The 6045-nt window shown below is 42.2% G+C and overlaps 1 non-coding gene across 1 annotated transcript; it reads right to left on the bottom strand.

The window, feature by feature from the left end:
• TRNAG-CCC lies at positions 4769–4840 on the bottom strand. The gene has a single exon. It is a non-coding gene; the product is annotated as a tRNA-Gly (tRNA).

Genomic DNA, 6045 nt, shown 5'->3' with positions numbered 1-6045 from the left:
CTGTTTCCAAGTCACCTGAGAGCTGTGACGTCATTCTGCAGGGCGGCTTCAGGCCAAGCCGGCTAGAGTTAACCTGTAACCAGGCCTCCCCAGTGTCTTAAAGAGCTAGTTTCATCTGTGCTCACAGTGCGTCTCTCTAGCCATGATACGTTTTCCCCCGGTCGACATCCAGCTCCTCTTTATCCTCCAAAGCCCTACTCTTCTGTGAAATCTTCCTCAGCTTCCCCCAGCATCCCCTTGCATTGGCAGTGCTGTGTTTGTTTCTCAGTGGACATCAGTTTGAGCAAACTACAGGAGATAGTGAAGGACAGGGAAGCCTGGTATGCTGACGTTCGTGGGGTCTGCGAAGAGTCGGATACGACTGAGCGACTGAACAATATTTGTTTCTACTAGAGCTGTCAATGTCCGTGAGCTTCTTGGAGTTAGAGATCCACTTTTACTTTTGGTTTTCTAGAATAGGTGGTTGTCTCATTTGGGTCTTGAATAAATACATGGGATCCTTCCTTTCAAGGATTCCCCAGTGGCTCAGCGGTAAAGAATCTGCCTGCAATGCAGGAGATGAGGGCTCAGTCCCTGGGTCGGGAAGATCCCTTGGAGAAAGAAAGGGCAACCAACTCAGTACTTTTGCCTGGGAAATCCCATGGACAGAGGAGCCTGATGGGCTACAGTCTAAGGGATCGCGAAAGAATCTGACATGACTTAGCAACTCAACAAATCTCTTAACTATTAGGGCTTCCCTGTGGCTCAGCTGGTGAAGAATCCACCTGCAATGCAAAAGACCCCGGTTCAATTCCTGGGTTGGAAAGATCCCTGGAAAAGGGAACGGCTACCCACTCCAGTATTGTGGCCTGGAGAATTTAATGGACTGTTATAGTCCATGGGGTTGCAAAGAGTCGGACATGACTGAGAGACCTGCACTTACTCTGAGGTTATTTTTCTTGTGATATTTTGTATTGTAGAAGGAATCTTGCTCATTAAAAAACTGACAGCACAGGAACAGGAGTAGTGGTTACCCGAGGTGGTGAGTACTGCCCGGGAGAGGGCGTGAAGGGGCCCTGGGGTCCCGGGTGGAGCTGATTCACTGTCTAGGTGTTGACTGTCAGTCCCTCAGTCGTGTCCCACTCTTTGCGAACTCCCATGGACTGTTGCCCACCAGTCTCCTCTGTCCACGGGTTTCTCCAGGCAAGAACACTAGAGTGGGTTGCCATGCCCTCCTGCAGGGGATCGTCCCGACCCAGGGATTGAACCCAGGTCTCCCTCACTACAGGCGGATCCTTTACCGTATGAGCCACCAGGGAAGGTGTTGATTACCCGAGAGCATTCAGTTTGTAAAATTTCATCAAGCTATACATTTTACTCTATGCAGTTTGTTACTCTTCAGTTTCAAAAGCTGTAAGCAACTGCACAAAAACATGGAAAACAAGACAGTGTCCATTGTCTCTCATAACAGTTTTGCACCCACCGTATTATATTCCCAGGAGAAAACTAAAAGGTAAGACAGGTGAATATTTCCATGTGCTTTTGTTTCAAACCCCAATGTTGTTATAACTTATACTGTTTTTTCTTATTTTTATTATAGTTGATTTATAATATTGTCTTAGTTTCACATAGAAAGCAAAATGAGTCAGTTATACACATATTAATACATATGTCCACTTTTTTTTTTTAGATTCTTTCCCTATATAGGCCATCACAGAGTATTGAGTAGAATTCCCTGTATAGTGATACAGCAGGTTCTTGTTAATTATCTGTTTACTGTATACTGTTTTGAAATTCACGTTTTTCTCTCATCTTGGAAACATCTTCACAGTATCAGGTGTGTAAGTCCAACTCAGCATATCAGATACGTGCAGGGGATCCCAAAGTTTGATTGTGACACACTTCAGTTAGACAGCCCCCTGCTGATGAATGTGGTTTCAGAGAAGGAAGACCCCCCAGAGAAGGTATCGTGGCAAGTAAAAGTGCTTCAGAGAAGCGCTTCCTCATTGCATTCAGATAAATTACAGCATGCTGAAATGCAGGAAAGCACACATTCAGTGTAATAATATGGAATATTCAGCAGACTCACAGAAATAAAAAAGGCCTTAGAAATTCCAACCAAGCTTCTCCTGTTACAGCGAAGGCAGACAGGTTACAGCTGGACACCTAGCTCAGGGGACAGGGATCTGAGGTTGTTCATTATTAATAGAAACCACCGCTGTTGTTCACTGAGAATATTCTCATCTTCACGACACCAATACCAAGAGGTATTTTTAGCCCCGTGAAAAGAAACAGGGGACCTATGCCTTAATAAACATTTTTTAATACACTAGCATTCTTTTTTTTTTCCTTAATCATTTCTTGATCTTTTCAGTGAACAGAGCAGGGTAAAACACCACAGGGTAAGAAACTCACAGACAAAACAAAGACTAAACGCTATTTCCAGTTCAAGCTCAGGACTAGTGTTTTTACTCAACCTTTCCTGTACTGCGTGTTATCTCTTTTCCTCCATGCTGAAAATCTCACTCGACACAATCTCAAGAGTAACAGTAGTAAATACTACCGCCTCTCTTCACGATGAGAGGTTTTGCTTTTATTTTTGCAGTGGTCTCCCCATCTCTCTCTCATGTCCTTACATGGTCAGTCCTATGACGTCACTGTCGGAGCATCTGCCCTTGTAAACAATCGTCTCTGGCCTCTGACCCTCCCTGAGGCTTAGTCTTAAGCACACACTTCGCTTCATGCGCACTGTTCATCTTTCCGTCAGTCTCTAGCAATTATAAGGTTGTCTGAAGTTCATTCTAGAAAAGATTCCATAGGAAGAGCTCATAGGAAGAATGTTGTGAGTTCTTGGATAATTCATCCCTGTTCTTCACACTTGAAGGTCGATTTTTCTGGATATAAAATCCTTGGCTCACATTTTCTTTAATATCTTATTCCATTTTCTCCTGGTATAAGGTAGTGCTGTCAAAAGTCTGATGACAAAGTAACTTATTTTCTTTCTCATATAAGTCGTGTGCTTTTCTGCCAGTATGCCCACAGGATATTTTTTTTTTCTTTTAAAGATCAATAGATTTACTATGATATGTCATGAGGTTATCTTTTTGAATTGACTTTTTCAGGCTTGTCTTGGAGGAGGAAATGACGACCTACTCCAGTATTCTTGCCTGGAGAATCGCATAGACAGAGAAGCCTGGCAGGCCACAGTACATGGGCTTGCAAAGAGTTGGACATGACTGAGCACAGTTCAGGCTTGTGGTATGTTCTTTGTATTTTTTTTTAACTTACAAAACTACTTTTTAAAAGCTATAATCCACTTAAACTGTTATAAAATATTGGCGATATTCCCATATTGTGCAGTATATTCTTGTAGCTTTTTTATTTTGAAAAAGTCTGTTTTATTTTTGGCTGTGCTGGGTCTTCATTGCTTTGAAGGCTTTCTCTAGTTGCAGCGAGCAGGGGCTGCTCTGGTGCACGGGCTTCTGAATGCGGTGGCTTCTCTTGTTGCAGAGCATACACTCTAGGCATGTGGTTAGTTGCAACCTGCAGACTCGAAAGCATGGGCTCAGTAGTTGAGGCACGCAGGCTTAGCAGCTCTGCAGCTGGTGCGGTCTTCTTGGACCAGGGATCAAACCCATGTCCCCTGCCTTGGCAGGTGGAGTCTTACCCACCACGCCACCAGGGAAGTCCTTCTTAAAGCTTATTTTATACCTAACAGTTTGTTCCTCCTAATCCCCTGCCCTTGTATCGCACCCCCTCCACGTCCCTCTCCCCGCTTGTTCCTTCTCTGTATCTGAGTCTGCTTCTTTTCTGTTATATTTTGTGCTGCATCCTTTGACTATGGAGTTTTGTATCTTATTTCAGGAAGGGTTTCATAAATTATAATTTGAGGATTTGTTCTGTTTCCTTTGTTTTGGTTTTCTTCTTTATGAAGTTCTCTTCTCTGTATGTTGGATCCCTTTGTCTTCAATACCCCTTTCTTTTAAAAAATTCACATAAAATTTTGCATGTAAAATGCATCCATTTCAAGCGTACAATTCCATGGTTTTTACCTGATCTAAGTTTAGAACATTTTGTACCACCTCCCTCAAAAAAAGCTGTGCCTGTTAGCAGCCACTCCCCATCCCCTGTTCCCACCAGCCCCTGGTGACCACTACCTTTTTTCTCTAGGCATTTGTCTGTTCTGGACATTTCATATAAATGGAATCATTTGATATGTGGTCTTCGGCATCTAGTTTCTTTCCTTAGCATAATGTTTTCAAAGTTCATCCATGTTGTAGCGTGTATTGGTTGTTCATCCCTTTTAATGGCTGAATGATATTCCATTGTACAGATGTACCTCATTTTAAATATCCTTTCATCAGTTGATGGGCATTTTGGTTGTTTGTTTCCATTTCGGGGTAATATGAATGATCCTGCTATAAATGAGTTTCATATTACTGTGCAAGTTTTTGTGTGAGCATATGTTATCAATTCTCTGGATTCCGTACCCAGGAGTGGAATTTCTGGGTCGCATATTAACTATATTTAACATTTTGAGGAACTGCCAAATTTTTTTTCCAAGTGGCGATGTCATTTTCCATTCCCACTAGCAATTTTAGGGGGTTCCAATTTCTCCACATCATCACTTGTTATTGTCTGTATTTTTTAACTGTTCTAGTGGTTTCAAAATAGTATCTCCGTGTGGGTTTTTTGTTTATTTATTCGGCGGTGCTGGGTCTTAGTTTCCACACAAGGGACCTTAGATTTGTGGCATGTGAACTCTTAAATTGTGGTGTTTGGGATCTAGTTCCCTGACCAGGGATCGAACCGGGGCCCCTGCATTGGGAGTGCAGAGTCTTAGCCACTGGACCACCAGGAAAGTCCCTCGTCATGGTTTTGATTTGCATTTCCCTAGTGACTGATGATGCTGAACATCTTTTCACACGTTTGTTGGCCTTTTGTATATATAAATTGTTGAGTTTATAATTGTTCTTTATATATTTTATCTTTTTTGGTGCTTTGTTGTTCTTTCTATATTCTGGATATATATATATATATATATATATCCTATATAAATTCTAAATGCTGTCTTTTTACTTTCTTGATGATATCATTTAAAGTATAAATTTTTAAAATTTTGATGAAGTCAAATTTATCCATTTTTTTCTTTCATTTCTTACCCTTTTGGTGTTTCATTTAAGAATCCATTGCCTAATCCAGTGTCATGAAAATTTGTGACTGTTTCTAAGAGTTTTACACAGGATCATACCATTTGCAGATAAAGATAGTTTTACGTCTTCCTTTCCAGTCGGAATAACTTTATGCTCTTGCCTAATTGCCCTGGTGAGAAACTCCAGCGTACTGTTGAATAGAGGTGTTACCAGTGACCATCCTTTTCTTGTTCTGGACCTCAGAGGGAGACCTGCCAGTCTTTCACCGTTAAGTTTGATGTTACCTGTGGGGTTTGGGTAGAAGACCTGATTAGGGTGAGGAAGTTCCTTTCTCTTCCTGGTTCTTTTGAGCGTTTTTATTAGGAAAAGGCATTCAGTTCAGTTCAGTTCAGTTGTTCAGTCATGTCCAATGCTTTGCAACCCCATGAACCGCAGCTCACCAGGCCTCCCTGTCCATCACCAACTCCTGGAGTCCACCCAAACCCACGTCCATTGAGTCGGTGATGCCATTCAACCATCTCATCTTCTGCCATCCCCTTCACCTCCTGTCCTCAGTCTCTCTCAACATCAGGGTCTTTTCAAATGAGTCAGCTCTTCCCATCAGGTGCCCACAGTATTGGAGTTTCAGCTTCAGCATCAGTCCTTCCAATGAACACTCAGGACTGATCTCCTTTAGGATGGACTGGTTGGATCTCCTTGCAATCCAAGGGAGTCTCAAGAGTCTTCTCCAGCACCACAGTTCAAAAGCATCAATTCTTCGGCGATCTATAGCTTTCTTTATAGTCCAATGCTCACATCCATACACGACTAGTGGAAAAACCATAGCCTTGACTAGACGGACCTTAGTCGGCAAAGTAATGTCTCTGCTTTTGAATATGCTATATAGGTTGGTCATAACTTTTCTTCCAAGGAG

This window comes from Capra hircus, chromosome 22, assembly GCF_001704415.2.
Source record: "Capra hircus breed San Clemente chromosome 22, ASM170441v1, whole genome shotgun sequence".
Lineage (NCBI taxonomy): Eukaryota > Metazoa > Chordata > Mammalia > Artiodactyla > Bovidae > Capra > Capra hircus.
This window is presented reverse-complemented; position numbering and strand designations above follow the sequence as displayed.